The 21017-nt window shown below is 42.3% G+C and overlaps 1 protein-coding gene across 5 annotated transcripts in view; it reads left to right on the forward strand.

Moving 5' to 3' along the window:
• BACH2 (BTB domain and CNC homolog 2) overlaps positions 1-21017 on the forward strand; it is a 332743-nt gene that overhangs the window by 184157 nt on the left and 127569 nt on the right. For 3 of the 5 annotated variants that reach the window (XM_079779974.1, XM_079779973.1, XM_079779975.1), the window contains one exon: positions 8603-8751. The exons of the other annotated variants lie outside the window; for them this stretch is intronic. The gene's annotated coding sequence lies outside the window, so the exon portion shown is untranslated. The remainder of the gene's footprint in view (positions 1-8602; positions 8752-21017) is intronic. 5 annotated transcript variants of the gene reach the window in all.

Consider the following 21017-nt stretch of genomic DNA (forward strand, 5'->3'; position numbering starts at 1 on the left):
TGTTTCTCTTCAGGTGCCAGGCTAATTTTCCGGCTGTGTGATAGATTGTGTCCTATGGTCTGGCACTCCTAATATTTGGAATAAAAATGAATTCTTAGCGAATGATCTCACTGCCTGCAGTGCTGTCTGATTCTGCCCTGGCATCTGATAGAACTTGTTAGGGGATTAGGTAAGACAGGATGTTGGTACATTTGAGGTCATTAAACTGAGAAGGGAAAAAGGAATCTTGCTAAATATATTGTGGAGTGGAACTCGATGTTGAATAGCTAAGGGACATTCTTTGTGCTCGGTGCCAGCGCTTTGAAACCCTGCTTAGAAACAGACTGGAGTGGCGGAGACAGCTCCATCTAGATGTGGTGTGTTGGTAAATGCCTGTCTTTCCAAGAAATACTGTTTAACTTGTCCTTTTATGGAGGAAGTGTGGAAGTTGTGCTGTCCTGGTTTGCCCAACATTTTTGTAAGCTGATACAATAATACAGATCCTAGAGAAACAACAAAAGCTACTTTTTCACCTGGTGACCAGCATTCTCACCGTTCCGGCTTCAAGACTCTGGGAATAATGGAGCATATGTCACAGAGAGCATAATGTGTATGCAAGGTTGTGTTAGATGAGCTGTAACCCCCACAAAAAGCTTATTTTCTACCTGTCTTTTCCTACTGTCTTTGTGATTGGAGGTCCTTCGATCTTATTCTAATCTTACTGTTCAGAAAATACTCATTTAAACATGTGCTGGACTGGGTAGTGGTGATGGTTACACAACAAAGTGAGTGTATTTCATTCCACTAAACTGTACTTGAAGATGGTTAAAATGGTAAATTTTACGTTTTGCATATTTCACCACAATAAAAAATGTATTGGATAACACAGAGAGAAAAACCATTTTCCTTTTGAGATGGGAATTCCAAGTACCTTTATATGTTAAATGTCAGGCCCTTTCCTACGTGTGATATGAATACGTAAGTAACAGGCAAAAACATGTGTGGGATGAAAATTCTCATTTAAGTGCTGTGTGGTCCCAACTCGGCACTCACTGGTGTGGGACCTGGGACTGTGCATCCAAAGCAGACGATAGGCCCTCAATAGGTGCTTTCTCCTTTCTTCCTTCCTTTCCTCACATCTCAGTTTCCTCCTTAGTAAAATGAGTAGGTTGGACTCGTTGATCTCCAAGGTCCTTTCAGTTCTGCCAATCTGTGGAATATGAGAAAAAACGTTTTAAAGGTCTGCAGAACAGTATAAACTCCATATGGACAAACACAGCCCCCCGCGTGTACACACAGCAGCTTCTGCTGCTTCTCACTTTCGCTCTCCTCTGTCCCCCCTTCTTCCTCTTCCTCCGCCTGCCAAGAATCAGCCATGAGCTTGGAAATGGGAGTGGAGAGGAGAAAGGATTGAGGTGACCTGAGACAGAGGGCTGGGACGTCAGGCTGGGTGAGGGGCCGCAGCAAGCCTGGACTTGGCCCTGACGGTGCCACGTGGTTGTGGGCACGGTCGCATTCGGGGCTGCAGTCCCAAATTCTCTGCAGGGTATGTGACCACAGCAAGATTCAGCATGATTGATTTTTATGCAAGACAGATGGTGGCAGGAACGTGGAGACTGTAAATCCAGAGAGAGAAGCTGAGTTTGTCATGTGAGGAAGAAGCAGCAGGAAGCAGAGCCTGTGTGGGAGAAGACGTCTGGTGGGGAGATGGCAGCTGGAGGGGGAAGGGCGGGCAGGTGCGTGGCCAGAGTCTCCAGTCAGGGTTCGAGCTGGGAGCAGATTAGATCTGGCTGTAATAAATCATAGCCATGAGTACAAAAAAAAAAAAAGATTGAAGGAAAAGACAGGTAGAAAATAAACTTTGGGGAAGGGGAAAAGGGAATTGAAAACAGAGGAGCCAGTCGCCATGATAGTAGCAGCCAGCCAGGTGAGAAATGATGATGATGGCAATAGAGACACAGAGGGGTGAGCAGATTTGAGATATAAATTGATGATAGAATCAAAGCACTTGCTGATGGATTAAATGGTAGAAGTGAGGGGGAGGTAGGAAAATCAAAGATAACTCTTAGGGTTTGGGTTGGAAAACAGGGTCGATGATAATGCCTTTTCCTGAAATGGAGCTTCACACTCCCCTTAGACACCACATGCCTCCCCTGTATGTCGTCGGGGTCCTTGTCTGGGCTGGCAGACCTCACCCCTGCTGCAATGATCAGCTCTGCAGACTCCACTAGCCTCCCAGGGGGCCTGTTCAGCAGCAACTTGCCTTGTGTGCGACCCACTTGTGCAACCTGGAGGTCAAGAGGTACCTGTCCCTGGCAGATGAGGCTGCAGGCATGTGCAGCTCCCCAGGAAGAAGTATTGGCTGGTAGGTGAAGCACACAGAGAGGCCAAGTTGTCAGATATGGAGAAGGGAGCAGAGCGCCCTCAAGAGCCCAGGCCAAGCGCCGAACCTTGGAGGAGTCAGGCACTAGAGAAGCCCATCCGAGGTCTCAAGAAACTGCCCTTCACTAAGTTGACAGGCAGCCCCTCCAGTGAGTGCCCATCTGCACTCCTGCAGATCAGCTTGTCACTGTCTGCATGACTTTGTACATGATCTTTGACATAAGGATGGAAATTACGGTATTTTGAATAAATAAATGCTTCGGGCATATTTTGCTTGGGCATTGCAGGAATGGTGATGCTCTTCAAAGACTGGGACCCAGAGTGAAACGCCGGATACATTCTAATCCTATGCTTATAACTTGCCTTCAGAGAATGATCTGGGTCATATTTAGTAAGACCCGATAGTACCATTTTTTAAGAAACTGCAAATTTTAATATACTTCATGAAATATAATCATTTTAGTACTAACAAGCTAATCAACTCTTTTTACACAAATAATTAAATTGCTGTAGGACCCAAAGTTTTATCACTTTACTTTGACATTTTGCTAGCAGCATGTATAAAAGAGGTTATGTTTTCTTGGGGGAGAGGAATGTCGTCTCCCAAATGGTGGATGGCAGTGTTGCACAGGAAAAGGAGGGGATCCTTGGAGTCAGGAGGACATGGACTCAATTGCATGTCATCCGCTTTCCATGAATGTGACCTTAGGCAAGGCACTTTGCCTCTCTGAGCCATGTCCTCTCATCCACCATATGGGCCAATAATACCTGTAAAATTTCTAGCATAGTTCCTAGCACATAGAAGTTTCAGTAAATGGTAATTATCATGATTATTATTATTATTTATAATAAATACATGCCAGTATTCCATTTTTATAATATGAAATCTACAGAAACTCAAAAAATGAATTTCAGGTTACTTTTTTTAATTTTTTTATTGATTTATTTTGAGAGAGGAGAGAGAGATAGAGACACCGATTTGTTGTTCAACTTATTGATTGCTTCTTGAATGTGCCCTGACAGATCAAACCCACAACCTTAGCATATTGGATGATGCTTCTAACCAACTGAGCTACCCTGCCAGGGCTATACTTGTTTCTTTTTAGCTTTTCCTTTTCTGGATTATCAATGGCACGTAGTTCTGATTGCATCATCCTGTTATGATACAGGTGAAAAATCTGAGCAAACTCTTCACTATACATTGGGAATTTAAACATCTTGAATATCAAAGAAGTGAACTTTCTAGCTGTGGTTCTCCCACTAGAATACTTAGTCCCAATACCTGAGATGTGTAAGTGGAAACTTTCAGAGATGGTTTATCTTCATTTTCTCCATCCGGTCTGAAATGGCCAAATATCCTCCCCAGTTCTTTCTCTGTTGCAGGAAAAGAAAGGAAGAAAGAAAGAAAAAAGAAAGCACATTTTCTTGCATCATATTTCCATGCCAGTAGAACAAAACACAAAAGCCACAAGACTATGATTCAGAGGTCTCTGCTTTACACAAGTGACTATTTAAATTCTGCTTGAAATGTAGATTTTTAAAAATTTCATCTCTGTAGTTTCCAAAAAATTAACGTCAATTGAAAACCCTTCTGACCATAAAATGGTGTGTGACTCCTCCACCTAATGCTTCTGAATATGATGAATAAAGACTCCAGAGCCACTCACAGCTGTTTATTACTGAAGCTGTCACCAAATTTTTAGTAATATTTTTATACAGCATGGGGCCAGCAGAACATTTGAGATTTGACCTTTCTAATAGATGATAGTCTCTAAATGCAATTTGTATTATTAGAACTACATTTTGAACTCTTACTTTGTTTTCTAACCACTGTAATTTATCTTTCTACTCAATCCAGAGAAAAAAGCAGTGTGTGTGTGTGTGTGTGTGTGTGTGTGTCTGTGTGGTATGTCTATGTGTGTGTGTGTAGGTAGGTAGGTAGGTAGGTAGGTAGGTAGGTAGGTAGATGTACAATAGTCATTTATTAGCCATAAAAATCAATAGTGTGGCTTTGGGCAGGGGGACCAGAATGGCATTTTGAAGCCAGGGGGTCAGATTGGCTCATTGCTATCATCCAAGTACAACCTATTGGGATGCTGAGCAAAGTCAGCTTGTTTTGCTTGGTGAAGCTTTCATCTCAAGTGATAATATGCATGACGTCACTGTTCTTTTGTATTTAGGCACATGTGGATTCAGGTTCAAATAAGAGTATGAACCAATTCTGAATGTTTTGTCTTCTTTTCTGTGTATTGCTTTAAATCCCAGTAAGGTAGGAAGAGGTGATTAGATAGAAGAGAATTGATAACAGAAATTCATGGGAAGCAATATTGGAAATCGGAAAAGCACTAAACCAAACCACTCTTATGTTTCTTAGAAACTGTGTTGTTGGTATTAGACCTGTGATGTAGATAAAAATACATCCACCTGTAATTTCCTGGGAAAAAGTAAATAGGGCTTTGCGCATCAGGTCCCATGAAAGCCACTAAGGAAATCTTAGCTAGGAGTTGAGTTGGAAGGATAGACAATGCAATCAGCCTGACTTATACCAGAAGTACCTGCTAGAAAACCTGATCGTTTCACAGCTAATTGGTATAAACGTTCCTCTGCCCACCGCTTGCAGCTGGAGACCCACTTATACTTTTATGACTATTGCCATAATTAAATGCCATTTACTTTTTCTTAGCTTAGGAATGCAGGTCCCACTGACTTTTTCTTTTTTAAGTAAATTTAAGTGTGTGAAAGAGGAAATTACTTACAGATGATTTCTCATATCTGGGATATGCTACTTTATTTGTAAGTGAATGAAGGGTGACCATTCAGCTATCTCTTTTTTAAACTTTCCCCCGCTTCGGTAACAGTAAATATGGAGAAATGAAAAAGAAGCACTTTCATGCTTAGTGTAGCATTACCATCTCTCCTCACCCACCTTTTCCTAAGAGCAGTCTGCTGAAACACTTCAAGGCTCTGTGAGGTCTTTGGACATCAGTGTAGCTGAGCAATGCCATGAGCACAAGGGATCCGTGGCTCTCTTCTTCATCATTGCTTTGTCAGTAAATACTTGTTGAATGAATGGCTGCGGGCCAATGGGCTTCTGGGGTCTGAAATCTCTCCAAGAAAACGAGTATGTGAGGCAGCCTACACAGAGCTGCACTGCCCAATCAGGTACCACTAACCACACAGGGCTATTTGAATTTCAATTCATTTAAGTTGATTAAAATTTAAAATTCAGTTCCTCTGTCCCATTAGACACCTTTCAAGAGCTCAACAGCCAGGTGTGGCTGGCCGCTGCCATGATGAACAGCACTGATACTGAACGTTTTCCTCATCGCAGGAGGTTGTGTTAGCACTGGGAAATGTCACTAGAAAGGCCTGAGTTAGTGGCCCGATCTTTGTAAAGTGAAATTCCCATGTGAGCATGATGCGCACTCACGCTGCAAAAAGGAGCCCTTTTACATCTCTCCCTCAAGGCCGTAGGCGCTCAGCCAAGAAAGGGGGTGGCCCACGGAGGTGACTCTCTCTTTGAAACGGATAGCCAAACAGCAGTGGGGCTGTTAGCCACACTGATAATCCAGTAGAATGCACTTACTTAGCTACACCGGTTAATAGAGTAGGGAAATACCTGTATTCATTAATAAAGAGCTGCTGTTTCGAGCGCGTCCAGTGGCTCCTTCCTCTGCCTCAGGAGCCCTGGCCATTTGCATAGGATGCCCCCAACCTTCCCTTAATTAAACAAAAAAGTTAGCTGGTTCCTATCCCATCCCTGGGAGTAGGAGGCTGCCCAGGGCCCTGACCCAGCACTTGCAGCCTCGGATGGTGGGCGCTGCCCTTGGCCTCCGGGAGGGACTGCCTCCTAAGGGTCTTTCCTAAGCCTCTCCCATCCCTAGCAGGGCCAAGTCACAGGTCCCAGAGCCATCTGCCTCAAGAAGGCCTTAACACCGTTTCCTCCAACCCCTTCAAATTACTGCAGAAATCAAGGCACAGAGTCACTCAGCCAGCTCCTGGCTACTTCAGAGATAAAACTCAGATTGCCTGACTCGGGGGTTTTTTGACTTGGGGGTGGTTGGGTTTTTATTGCTGTATCTTCCTGTTGTCAGGTTTCTTAACTGTGGAATGAGGATTAATCTCTTTATGCCTCACAAAGGTGTTGGTAAAAAGAATAATGATACCCAACATTTTGTGTATGACTTAGAGTTTGCAGAAATTCTCTTGACTGCGTTTTCATTTCATCCTCACAAGAACCCGTGAACCGTATGCGACTCAGAGGCAGTGAGTGACCTGCCCAGGAGAACAAAGCCACTGTGAGCGGCAGAGGTCTAAGTCTCTTAGGGCTTGGGAAACTATAAACTCGTGTAAATATAACATAATATAACCACGTGGCATTACTAGTTTTTAGCTTGTGGTATTTTGCAGTTGAAGATGTAGTGACATTGAAAGTGGCAACTTTGTTCAAGCAATGCTTTTTTTTTTTTTTTTTTTTTGCTTTGATAATGTGCCAACTGCACAGGCTTTGGTTCAGCATTAAAACTGAAGTGGGCTGCTTCGAAGTATATTTTTAAATGAGAGAATCCAAGTTTGTAATTAGCTTTAGAAATGCTAGTTGGGTAGTTTGAGTATCTGAAGAGCTTCTGACAGTCATTTCTGTTATTGCTAGTGGTTTACTCTTTGTATCCCCCCACCCCTACAGCAGTTGGATCCTTTGGAAAAAAACAAAGTATGTTCTTTGAGGGGTCATTTCTTCCTCTGCTGCCACTTTAGTTTTCACATCCTGTAGTCCTGGTATACTTAGACAATATCTGATCGTAGCAAAGAAAAATCATTTAGAAGCCATTCTACCCACTGGACACCTAATAATAGCAGAATGAAATTTAAATTGTTAAGAGAATCCACAGAGAAGGAAATGGTCGACTTTTTGATAGCCTTTTGTCTTTTGGACTTTTGATAATTTTGATAGAAACAGTCCTTACTTTTAGATAAAAATTTTGGGAAGATCAATTTAACTCACTTCCAAAATAAAATTGAAATTTTTTGGCATCTCTCTTTTTCTCTCTCTACTTCAGCCATTTTATACTATATGCTATACCCTACTATGCAGATATTGAGTTTATAGATCAGGGGAAGAGCGAAATCATTTCATTCTATATAATAAAGAAATATCTCTTCAATATTTTCTTATTAGCTTATAAAAATTGTGGCGCTCTCCATACCAATTATCCTGTGGGTAAACACATATAAAGGGAAAAGAGAAAATTTTAGGAAAAGCTTACCTTCATATAATATGGCATGAAAAATTAGAAACAAAACTGTGAGTATTTGTGCATATATGAAAAGAGAATACTGGCCCACAATCCCTTTTTCTCAATTCTGAATCCAAAAGGTTCCAAAAACCGAAAGGGTTTTTTTGGTAACTTCTTTGGTAGAAAAACCTGACCTGAACTAATGTGAGGCCCTGTTTTATCTGACTTAATAGGACTGTGCATATGTTTTGCCACAGAAATATTTAATGTGTTGTGGAGTGCTGCTCCAGACTCTGAGTGGGGTATTATATGATAGGTGGTAGTTCATCGTAATACTCTCTAAAATTCAAACAGATCTGAATGCTGAGATATATCTAGCCCAGGAGTTTCAGTTGAAGGGGTCATGGACCTACATAACAAAACAGCATCAGTGATTTATCAGGGTCAAGGTTACAGCTGATCGTTATGCTTTTCCATATCTTCCAAGTATTCTGTAATAGGCATGCATTAATTTAGCATCAGAAAAAATAAGTGATATTTGTTCAAAAATGAACATGGTGAGGCATCAGAGAATCATTTCATTTCAGTCAGAATTCTCGAATTTATCATTTGTTTCCTGCATTGCCTTGTTACTGCAGCCACAGGTGTCTTTTAAACACAGGTGTTTTGATTTGTTGAAAGAAAACATTCATGAGATGAAGTAAAGGAGAAACGGACCTGTCCCCACGCTGCCTTTGGGCTCAGGACAGCACCCAGTGAGGGATGCTCACCTGGAGGAAGTACTCAGGGAATAGGGCTTCCACCGGGTTGAGCCCAGGCATGAACACCATGGGCTGTGTATCATGTTCTGTTGCTGTGGATGGGTCTGGGAGCACACAGCCAGGGGCACAGTAGGTTAGCTTAGAGGTCATAAATCGGGGGCGGGGAGGGGCGGGACAGCAGGAGGGACGGGAACGTTAACAGGCAAGGCTCACTCTGCTAATGGACAGCTCTTCCTCCCCAATCAGGTGGACACTCACTGACCTGTCACAAGGTTGCCCCACAGAGCTTTGGGGTCCATGTCTGAATGGATTGCTGTAGCCTTCTCATCTCTCCCTTCGCCCAGTTCCCTGCATCCTAAGACTCGAAGCCAGCACAGGACCTGGAAAGATTACATGTAAGTTTTGATTAAGGTTTCTTTTCTCAGACAAAAACAGTGGTAAAAATTTTCTGAGGTGATCATCACAAATAGCCTACACGCACATGAATGACTTTTCTTTTAACAAAAGCATCTTGAGAATTAGCATTGAGGAAGGGAGCTGGGGTTAGATTCTGCATATTGGTGGTGCCCTAATTTATGGTTCTTAAACTTGAGCTTGCATCAGAATCATCTGGAGGGCTTGTTACAGTACAGCTTGCTGGGCCTTGTGCCCAGAATTTCTGATTCCGTAGGTCTACGGCGGGCTGGGAATTTGCTTTTCTAACAAGTGTCCAGGCGATGTTGAGAAAGGTCTGGGGACCCCACTTTTAGAATCACTGCTTTAGCTCATGTGACTGAGAGGAGAGATGTTAAAGGTAGAAAAGTGCATTAAATATTCAATACTAAACATCACTCATTTAAGATATTTAGTGTTCCACTTAACACATTGATTCATCTCTCAGAAAAGAGAATTTTGAGGTCTTCTCATCACCGTGGCATTTGAAGTCCAGCCAAGTCGATGTCCTAATTCTGACCATTTTACTCCAGAGTCGCTAATACCAGTCATTCATTGCCCTTGGTTTTCAACAGGGCTGACTAACAGTGTTGTTATTAGGCTAAAATGACGATGACTGTCCTTTTGTAAGTTTGTTTGCCGTACTTTTAGATACTCTCCAAAGGGATACATTTGTTTTCCTGGGGTGGGAAATATATTGCTTCTTTTCAAAGGGAATCATCCCCCCTCATACACTTAAAAGTGATTTGATTTTACAAAACACGTGTGAGAAGGGAGGCACCGCTGAAAAAAAAAAAAAAAAGACCAAGTCAGCTAGTTCAGGTCTGCGTGGGGTTATGAGTTCTTCGGACTGACAAGGTTTGAGGATCAGCATGGTATTGTTTCAGCTTTGGAACAAGCCAGTCACCTCTCTGCTGAGGACAAGAATAATTGATTCCATGTTAATAGAAAAAAGTAGAAGAGCTTGGCTTAACAAATACACCCTTGGGTATATGTGAGCATTCATGTAAATGTACATCCGTGTGTGTGTGTGAATATATATGCATTTCCTACATTTCTAAACTTGCATTGTAGAAATTTTAAACGTTTTTTTTTCTTTTGTTTCATTAAGTCAATGTGAGTGTAAAAATAACATGAGTGATGCTGTCCAGGAAATGTTTGAGAAACTTCTGGGCATTTTAAATCTGTGGGTAAGCACTGTGATTTATGGCATGTTCCTTGGGAATGGTAAATGTTATCATTCAAAGTATCACTTACAGTGCTTTTATTATAATTCTCTGGAATTGAGAATAATCACTGTTAATAAAACAATTCCCAAGCCGCTATATAATGAAGGAGCCATATCTGTTGCCTAAACATTAGCAGAGCCCCAAATCCTGGAGATAGATTTCAGTGCATATGTTTAAAATAAAAACCACAAAATCAGAAAAATAAGACAAAAAAAAGTGATTGGTGATGAAAGAGTTCCATCAGGAATTAATTCAAAGCTATCTTCAGGGGGCTGTCCAGTGGATAACAGGGCTGATATTAGAGCTGACGAGGTCATGAATGATGTGATTATCTATTATCACTGTACCCTCACAAACTAAGGCATCCCTGTCGAGCACTGATTAGTTACCCTGCACAGCATTCTTGGAAAAGAAGATTTTCAGTTTATAAAGCGTCTTCACCGTGAAGGGGAAGAAGTGGGTTGGATCAGGTGCGTGTTAATCCCTCTCCTGCTTTGGCATCTGTGAGTGTCCACATTTACACATCAGGTGTCCCTGTAGGACGACCTTTATGTCACTTTCATATCCACAGGCCAGGGAAGGAAGAAGGCTCCTGTGACGCCTCAGGTAATCGGGGCTTCAAGCTCCCGCAGGCCCTGGCTCACCTGCCAGGGTCACTCCTGTACCCTCAGGTGAAGCACTCGAGTCACCTACTGCTTAGAACAACTCTGTGCAGCTCCGTGCGTGTGTGGGGACCATGGTACATGGGAACCATCTGTGCTTTCCCCTCACTCACCTAGAACTGTACTAACACAAAGTTTATTAATAAAAAAATAACTGAATACCAAATAGCATGACAGTTCCTCAAAAAGTTAAACCTAGAATTAGAACATGTCCAAACACTCCACTTCTGGGTATATACCAAAAAGAAGTGAAAGCAGGGACTTGAAGATATTCGCACACCCATGTTTATAGCAGAACTATTCACAATGGCCAATAGGTGGAAGAAACCCACGTGCTTATCAACCGATGAGTAGGTTAAAAAAAACACACGTGGTACACGTATACTATGGGATATTGTTGAGCCGTAAAAAGATGAAATTCTGACACATACTAAACATGGATGAACCAGGAGGATACTAAGTGAAATGAGCCAGACACAAAAGGGCAAATACTGTCTGATCCCCACTAATATGAGGTGCCTAGAATAGTCAGATCCATAGTCCGGAAGTAGAATGATGGTTGCCCGGGGCTAGGAAGAGAGGAGAATGGGAAGTGAGTGTTTGATGGGGACAGAGTTTCTCTTTGGGAAGATGAAAAAGCTCTGGAGATGGGTGGTGGGGTTGGTTGCACAACGATGTGAATGTGCTTAGTACCATTGAACTGTGCTTTCAAAAATTGCTAAAATGGTAAATGTTATGTTATGTGTATTGTAACACAATAAAAAGAAACTGAATACCCGAGATCACTTTCCTTCTGAGAATGCTGTGCAGAATAGCTCGTGCTATTAACAGGGATGTTACAGTTTGTAAGGCTGGAGTAAGAATGGGTGACCCTGTCCCTCACACCTCCCGCAGCCTCATACTCTCCCTGGCCTGCTTTTGGGCCAGGGGGAGGGGTCTGCAGAATGTTCTACTTCAGTCTTGGGAATAGGTTTCCTATCAGGGCAAGGTCACATTTTTCAGAAACTACCAGGGGAAATGCCACCAACAACTGTAATCTACCAAAACGCCCTTTACACGTATAGGAAAGCGGCTTCCCTGGGACGGAGGGACAGGCACCCACCTGTGCTCCTGCAGTGGGGCTGCTCCAGTTCATCGGCATCGAGTGCTCACGAAAAGCCCCGGTACAGGGCCCCTCAGGCACGCGGTTTCGGAGCCGTGTGCACAGCGGTGGCACCGACGGGTCTTGATCAGTGCAGGTGGACATGGAGGCAGGAACCAGATGGAAGCCTAATAGAAAATGAAAACTCTGAAAGAAAACTAATAGCACATAGTTCTCCTCCACTGGGGCTGGCCTCAAATTATTATAACACTCCAAATGCGGTATAATGTATCCCCCATCACCAAGTCTCCGCAGTATTATGTATTACTGTATCCACAAATCACACAAGAATTTAGTGAGTGACCTGCAGTCCTGTGAGGAATATGCCGTGTTGGACCTATTAAGGCAGTCCATTCGGGCCTCACATTTTTGGGATTTTGCTTCTTATTCTATGTTTCCAGAAAGCCGGCCTTGGAGAGTGATCATGGGACTTAGTGCCCTGTTTTCTCTCCAGGTTTCCTTTACTACTTTCAAGCACTGCCCCTGGGCCTGACCAGGGGTTGTAATTTCTGAAAAGCAGTGCATCAGCGTTCATAGTTTCAAAGAGCTCAGAAACCTGTGTTAAACTATCCCACTTTCTCTAATCTTCACGTCTATGGATGTGAGTATACATTATATACATATACATTCATGTGTATATATGTATGTGTATTTGGCTTAAGGAAAAGGTATAACCAAAAAAGAGATAACATAAGGTCATCAAAGTTAAAGTACAATATATACAAATTAGTCCCCTCATTCCCACCCCAGACTTTCCAAACCTGCTTAGAAATAAACTCTCTATGCTCTTCACTTGGATGATGGAGACAGGGCAAGGCAACAAAGGTTTTGAAGTCAGTTGCCATAGGGAGCTGCTAAGATACCAAAAAAACTGAAACTAAAGGTTTTTATAGAAAGAAAAAAAAATCCAGGTCAGCAAGTCTGAGAGAGAGAAAAGTAAGTGCTTATTTCTCCTTGATATCCACGTGGAGCTACCAGCACCCTACATTTAAGTTGAAACCACATGGATATAGGATCTGATCAAAATTAATTCAGGCCTTGCCTGGCCAGAGTGGCTCAGTTGGTTGAGCATCATCTTGTGCACCAAAAGATTGCTGGTTCAATTCCTAGTCAGGGGACATGCCTGTGTTGTGTGTTCAGTGTCCCAATGGGCCATGTACAGAATGTAACCAATTGATGTTTTTCTCTCACACATCAATGTTTCTCTCTCTCTCTCTCTCGCTCCCTCCCTCCCTCCCTCTCCCTCCCTTCTAAGCATATCCTTGGGTGAGCATTTTTTGAAAATTTAATTCAGCCCCAGGACTTTGGCTGGACACACAGACACATGTTTCTCCTAGAGAAGACCAGCAAACCAACAGTCAACCAGACGGGATGACATGAGGTAGAGAATATCAACAAAGGCAGACCCTGGGGGCTCTCCTTACAGCTCTCTCGTGTTTCCCAGCAATCAGTTGTGCCTGGTCCAGACACTGAATTCATGTTTAGTAATGGCTTAGCTACCTGGAACCCAACTAACCAGAACCCTAAATTAACTGCCCTTTCTACTTCCCCACCCCCGCAACACCCCCTCCCACACACCCCACCCTACCTTGCACATCCCACTTCCCTTTTTCAGAGATAAAGGTTCATAAAACAAAATAGCTCTAGTTTCGTAAAGGTGAAGAATAACTGTACCTTGGAAGGTAGTTGTAGCCAATGACCCTGACCTGCTGAATCAATGGAATGGTTAAAAGTTTCATAACTAAGAAAAGAAACTGCTTTGGAAAGATCTTCAACAGAAAGCATTTTCCCGCTGTCTGTCAATTAACCAGAAAATTGAAACAAACTAACAAAACCTTATCTGCAAATAGATCTAGTTTACTGAGGCTTTCTTGCACCTATTTTCATGCCTTAATAATAATCTAAAAATGTTGACTTAGGATGGGAAAATATACCATTCATTTTTATTCTTCTTGAGAAACTGTGCAAGTTTGGCTTTTACTACCTTTCCAGTGCCAGAGTTTAAATTTTGGAAATCTTTTAAAGTTATTCTATTTATTATGTTTGGAGGCCCTCAAAAAAGTTGTGATATTAAGAGTGATGTATAATGCCATGAATATTTATGTTTAGCTCCTATAGTCATTGGCGAACCATTGGCATAGTTTTGAAATCAATTCTATTAGAATGCATGATATGATTATTTGTAACATGTTGTTTCACAATTAGGTTCTGCTCAAGGCATCACCAAAATTAATTTTCATTATCTGCACACACACTGTACAAATAGGAATGATGTAGGATATGGCAATATACATTAATATATAAAGCAAAAATTTCACATGATATTCCCTGTGAGTCTCCAAATAAACTCAGCCACACATATGTAAAGCTGCTTACCAAGCGCTCTCAGTCGTAACACAAATAGTTTATCAACTTATTCTAACTTCCAGGCTGTTGTTTTTTAGAAATTATTTATGTGCTCTTTTTTTGGATACACCTGTCACTAGTGAAGTAACACCTCGCTCTGAGCTGTGATTTAACCCAGGGAATGACACCACACTCTTCTGAGGAATTCCCCGTGACACTGATGGTTGTGAGGCCCTGGTGCCCGGATCTGCGCTGCAGCTAGACAGTGCACGGACCTCGGGTCGCAATGAGGGAGAGGGTTTCTGCTCTTCTCTCAAACAATATTGCAGAGCTCTGCAGTGTGGCGGGATTTTAGAGTTCTCAGTATGCTTGACTAGGAGATATAATCTATTGTGTCTAGCAGATTTTTGCTGTATTTCATCTTTGATTTGTCACCAGGCAGATTATTAAACTGAATCCCCCTTGAATGTTCTTACTTACTAGAAAGAGCAGAATCAGAGAATGATTAATTATTTCCTTATATTAAAACAGAAATACCTTTATTTCCCTGATTGTAAAAGCAATGTCTGTTGTGCATAGTTTATAAAATAATAGAATAGAATAAAGAAGAAAATACATTACCGGTGTGCCAACTGCCCAGATACAAGCTACATGTTAACTCATTCTTTTGTGTATTTTTGCAGACTTTTTTTCAATTAATCAACTTAATTCCAAATTTACAAGCAGTACAGTAAGTCCTCACTTAACGTCATCTGTGACTTTAAGCAAAACTACTAAGACACCAGTTTTACTATAGGCTGATTCATATGTTATAACAAAAGGATGTTAGTGGAGCTTAGGAATGATGACGTGAGACATTTTCTAGGGCAATAACCTTCTAGTTGCTTGTTTTTCTCCCTTCAAATTACATTAATCAATTCATGTCAGAACAGATACCTGTGTGCATTCACCAGTGTGGTGATCAAGTGGAAATTGCTGTTAACTGGTTCTTTTCATTTCTACATTCTATCAATAAAAATGATTGTTGCGTAGTCTTGTAAGGTCCTGGTGGGCCTCTGGAATCATAAAAGAAGATCCAATTATGTACAAGATGGTTTTAGTGTTAGATCAACGGATGGTGTTCCAGTTCTTTAAAAATTAATAATCAGTATACTCTAAGGCAACTTGGCAGAAATGGAAACAGTTGATTAGCCAGATAGATTCCCCCATTTCCCATCCATAATCCAAACAATATGGACTCTAATAAAATTCTAATTTTATACCTGATGGCAACAAAATGTGATTCAAATATAACCCTGCATGTGCCACAAACCAGAGAGGTTTCCTTCAGTTGTGCATCCTTTATCCCCCTTTAAAGGAGCGTCTCCTCAGATCCCGGGTGTGCCTTGGGTTGCGCTGCCATCTCTGTGCTTTCCTTTGGAGAGCGCTAGGACTCTGGATCAGGATGAATCCTAACACTGAGCCAAGGTCCGGAAGGGCTTTCAGCACTGGAAGACCCAGACAAAGTATATAAAGCCAGCAGCCGCTAAAGGAGATTTTGTTTTCAAAAATGATCTGAATTTGGCATGGGGTGTGACTAGATCTTATCATTCTCTCTTCCAGACGGAGGTTCTTTGAAAGCAGGTTCTTCTAGGTTCCTCTCGCTGCATCCCTTCACATCTTTTGTGTCCTTGTATATAACAGGGACTCAGGTCATATTTCTGTGTCTCTTGAGTGATGAAGGAATATGTTCAATTCAGATAACTGCATTTTGCCTCTTCTGCAGCCGACAAAGGGTGTTTTGATAAATGTCCGTGATTGCGTTGAATGCCCAGGTGTAGGGAAGTGGTGTACAGTGCTTTGATCCTGTGTAGAAGGAGATGCGAATGTGGATAATGAGACTTGGGTTCTTTGTCTTTGGTTTCGATTTGACCTTCTTGCTTCACTGAGTCACAGTGTTCTCCCTTTGGCGGTAGGCACGTCACTGAAGTCTGAGACTGTCCCTCGGACTGTTTCTGACACTGTAGCTGAATTTTCCCATCACCTTAACAGCCTGTATTGGTCATAAAATTTCAAGAACACGCTAAAAGTCAGTTGGTTTGTAGTTGACATTGAAATTAACTTTCTCTAACCTAAACCAGTGAAAACTAAAATGCTCCTCACCACATAAAAGTTTTGCTTTCGCTGTGTTCAAACCCCTCCCACCTTGTCACAGCCCAGTCATTCAGAGTCTAGTTTGGGGGCGGTGTGGTTGTATCTCCGTGGTGTATGACCCACTTTTTCGTACCACTTAATTACCCGTGTCTTTACAACACTCGTCACAAGTCCTGACGACAGTGGACTATAACCCGAAACAGGTTTCTGCTGCGTCTGATCAGCGCTGCTCTAGAACCCCGCGTTATCGGAAGAAGGAGTCAGCTCTGCAGGGCGTGCATTAACTACCAGAGGATGACAGAACACTTCCTCTAGTTTCTGGATAATGAGCAAGCACACAGGTAAAGATGCCTTTCTCAGAGTTGACTCCTTCTGTGCCTTCATTATTGTGTTGAACTGACTTTTACATATTCATCGCTGCCTGCAAGTGTGTTCTGTTGTGCTTTGCAGAGGGCTCAGAGGAGCAAGCATTTAAATTGGTACCCTGGGACCTTAATAACTTAACTTTTCATTAAAAGTCTAAAGCGATAATGATGGAAAATACCCTTATCTCTTCCTCTCTATGGCCCTAGAAAACTTCTTGTTCATCGTTTTGTGTGTGTGTGTATGTGTGTGTGTGTGTGTGTGTGTGTGTGTGTGTGTGTTCTTCTTATTTGCTGTCAAAGTGCTTGTCTGTCAATATCAGCTTCTTTCTTGGCAGCGATGGCCATGCGGGTGATGCTGATGAGCAGTAGGGGGTGGGTGGGACTGGACGGAGCAGAGAGAAGTGCACAGGTGCGAGGGATATGATGGCACGGGATGCTGTGCCCTAGTGAGCAATGTGCTGCAGCGAACTAAGAGCAGATTTAAGACAGGGATACTGACCTCATGTTGGCAAAATCACCCGATTCTGTTTCAGAAATGTTTGCTTCTGATAATCACGTTTGTGCATTTGAAGAACTTCTCAAACACTGTCATTGTTTCCAAACAAAATGTTGTAGGTATTGTCTTCCTGAATTTACAGACACGTTTTGGGGTGCACGTCTTCACTGAAAGTTGGCTGGCATGTGGCTTGTGGCAGGGTGGTGCCCGTGCCGGGCAGATCACACTTGCCTGCGCGCTGAGTGATACACCAGGACGGAGTGTTTGAAAATGCCCATAGATAAGTCAATGTTGTTTTCCCTGAAAGTCCTGATGCAGAAAAAGAATGAAAGTACAAACACTAACTGGAAAAAATGTCACACATTTTAGCCACTTTGCATCCCTTGTTAGTTCAAACCCTGGCTTGGGTTTTTTTACATTTGTGAACTTGTGCGGTAGGTGGAGCAGTGTGGGTGGCCCAGAAAAAGTAGCGGTTAGAATAAGATTTTCCATTTATTGCCCTTTGTGCCTGGCTAAAAATAAGATTCATACAAATCAGAATATGTAGTGCAAGCACAATCACTCTGTTAATTCTGATGACTGGCTTGCCCACATCTTTGCATCTGTCTGATAAGTGGTGCATTGGGAAATAAATGTGTCTGTCTAAGTAGCAAAAGGCATCCAGGGTTTTGCGCTGTTTGTCTACATGTGATAGTTTATCAGCATTTTCCCCTTCTGAAGGAAGAAAGACACAACTCATACATAAACAAATTGTGCCGGTGGAAGTTTGGGGGAAAATAGGTGATAGAATCCTTGAATCTTTTTGTAAGAAGTAATTGCCTTGTTTGAAATGCTGTTTGACAACCTCCATCTTCTGGGCTCATTGTTAGAAAGTCGCCTCTAGTAGACTCAGAACAGCAAGGGAAGGATTTCGTGGTGCCGTTGCCGAGAGATTGGAAAACTCTTTTGCTTATGTAGGAATGGGGTGGTGGGGAAGGGTGGGGGGGTCAAGGATGAACGCAGGTCTGCCCTGGAGGACCCTCTGTGGACACAGATGCAGAGGGGCAGTTAACCAAGTAAAAACTCCCCTTCATCTGATTGCTGAGTCTACTGCAACCACAGTAAAAGCATGTCAGTTTGTGGCTAAAAGAAACACCAAAGAGAGGTGGTATCCGCATTCACAGGGAAATTTTCACCTTCGTGATCCTAGTGAGGGTGCTGTCCCCATGCCACTGGCTGAATGGCTCTGGCATTTCCAAAGAAGGAGAAGGTCTGCAAGTGCACTGAGCCTTTCAGTTGAATGTAATTTTGTGAAATAAGATGAGTCCAGAGGACAGTCATTCCAGAAACCTCTGGACATTGAAGACTGCAAATCCCATTTCTCTTTGGTGTCTCCATATGGGGCAGGCAGTGAGGCATGGTGGTTACCGAGAGACAAGAGCTTTGGGAGAAAGGACTCAGGATCAAATCTTAGCTTAGCTACCTGTTGGCCTTGATCTATTTTATTTAACCTCTTCTAGACCTAGATGTCCTCATTTGAAAATGGGAAAAGGGATATAGTCCCTACCTCATAGGATGCTTGTGAGGATCAAATAACATATATGAAGCACAAAGCCAGCGCTCAGAAAAATGATGGTGATTTTATTCTTATTTCTACCGTTGCATCACAAGAACATGTTGGGGGATTTTAGGGCACTTGGGGGTTCCATTCCCCTCTATGCTTGGAGTACAAATTTTGGAATTAAATGGACACAAGATCAGCCTCTCGTTCATTGTTTCTGGGTCAGAAGGTTAAAGGTCATTTACAGAGTAGTTGGGTTTTTCATACATTACTAATGCTATCTATCTGGAGGGTCATTGTTTAATTTTGTCATTAAATTATACCATGTAAACATCTCTTTTCTTTTTTGTGTTAACCCTCACCCAAGGATATTTTTTCCATTGATTTTTAGAAAGTGGAAGGGAGGGGCAGAGACAGAGAGAGAGAAACATACCAGAATCGAACCCAGGACCCTTCAGTTCACAGACTGACACTCTATCCACTGAGCAAAATCAGCTAGGGCAACCTCTCTTTTCTTTTAAGATTAGTACTGTGTTGAACATATTCGGTTATTTTTACTTTCTCACATGTTTTTTATTTAAACACTAGAGGCCTGGTGCACAAAACTCGTGCACTGGGGGAGAGAGTTGCTCCTCAGCCCGGCCTGTGCTCTCTTGCAGTCTGGGAGCCTTCGGGGGATGTGGGAGTAGGCCTAAGTGGCAGTCAGACATGCCGCGGAGGTGGGATAGGTTCCCACCACCACTACTGCGCTTGCCAGCTGTGAGCCTGGCTTCTGGGGGAGTGCACTGACCACCAGGGGGCAGCTCCTGAGTTGAGCATCTGTCCCCTGATGGTCAGTGCGCATCATAGTGACTGGTCGTTCCTCCTTTTGGTCTATTTGCATATTAGCCTTTTATTACATAGGATGGGTATTTCAGTTCTAACATCTGTGCATGTTAATTGTGGTATCCGCTGATGTACATTATGAAAGAGAAAGCACTAATGTTGTAATCAAGTAAGGTCTTAAATATTTCAGGTGGGCATGGGTAAAACTTCAGGGGCCTTTAGCTTCCATGGTGGTACCATTTCCTCCAGAAAGCATTGCATCTGCTACCATTCTGGTTACAAATCAACCCAGGTGCTGGCCAGCAGAAAACAATTACTGCTTCTTTTACTTTATATTATTTTTGCAAATTATTTTATGTTTAATGTAATGTATACCTGCTCTTTTAGAAGTCTTTTTCTGCCCACCAAAACTTTACGTTAAAAAGCAAATAGAAAAAATCTAAAACATAGTTGATAATATTAAATATATGAATTGCTTTTTTTATAAAATAAAAAAGGCAAATATGTTATATGTTTCATAATAAGGTCACAGTTGCTAGCATCCCTTAACTTTTTCGGTTAACCTTTAGAATTAGATGCTAAGAGCTCAGATCAGACTCTTCAACCTCCTCCATGACCTTCCTGGGATGCAGTTCCTTCATTTATCAAATTAAAAAAGAAATCATGACTACACCTTGACTTCCCTCACCTGGGATCTGGCAAGAAGTGATAAATGAGACCAATAAGCCAAGGAATTAAAACGCAGTACAGATATGAAACAGCGATGGCTTGGCTTTGTCAACTGATATATTTTGCTAGCTTTTTTCAAAATTTCTCTCCATGTTGTTTTGTTTTTTTTCATAGTCTGTTCTGCCATCCCAATCACAGATACAACTTCCGATTTGTAATTTATATATTAACACCATCATCAGATTTCCTGGGTTTTTAATGTTAGAACCCCTCAGTCTGGGTGGGGACGGTTCTCAGGTCAGCTCTGCCGGAGATCTGTCTTTTATTAATTAGAACGGCCCTTTCAGTGCACCCAGACAAGCCTGCTTTCTGCATTTGTTCTGCTGAGTACAATGGGAGAGCAAATCATTCTAGGTGACTAACCAGGTTCCCAGCATTGCCCGTGCAGCTTCCATCCCCTCCGGGAACACATGCACTCGCTGCCCATTCATTGCTTTTGCCTGCCTTCCTGCCCTCTGCTTCAGGCTGGAGTTCCTGTAGAAATCATAGGTAAAAGGAGGTGAAAAATCAGGCTCTGGCTGTGATTCCCTCCCACATCTTCCTAAGGAATGACGGAGATTCAGAAATGCATCCCATTGATACATACCGTGTGCCTCCTCCTGCAGTTTTAGCCTATCCTTCATGTGCAATTGGAAGGTACCGCCAGACCAGCCTCATTATTCCTTTGGTTGAATAATGTAAAGCATTTGCAATGGAGATTTACTCTAATGATGTAAGTGCACGTCCGCCTTGCTGGCTTAATGCACTCAGTCATGGAATGCTT

This window comes from Cnephaeus nilssonii (genome assembly GCF_951640355.1).
Source record: "Cnephaeus nilssonii genome assembly, chromosome: 9".
Classification (NCBI taxonomy): domain Eukaryota; kingdom Metazoa; phylum Chordata; class Mammalia; order Chiroptera; family Vespertilionidae; genus Cnephaeus; species Cnephaeus nilssonii.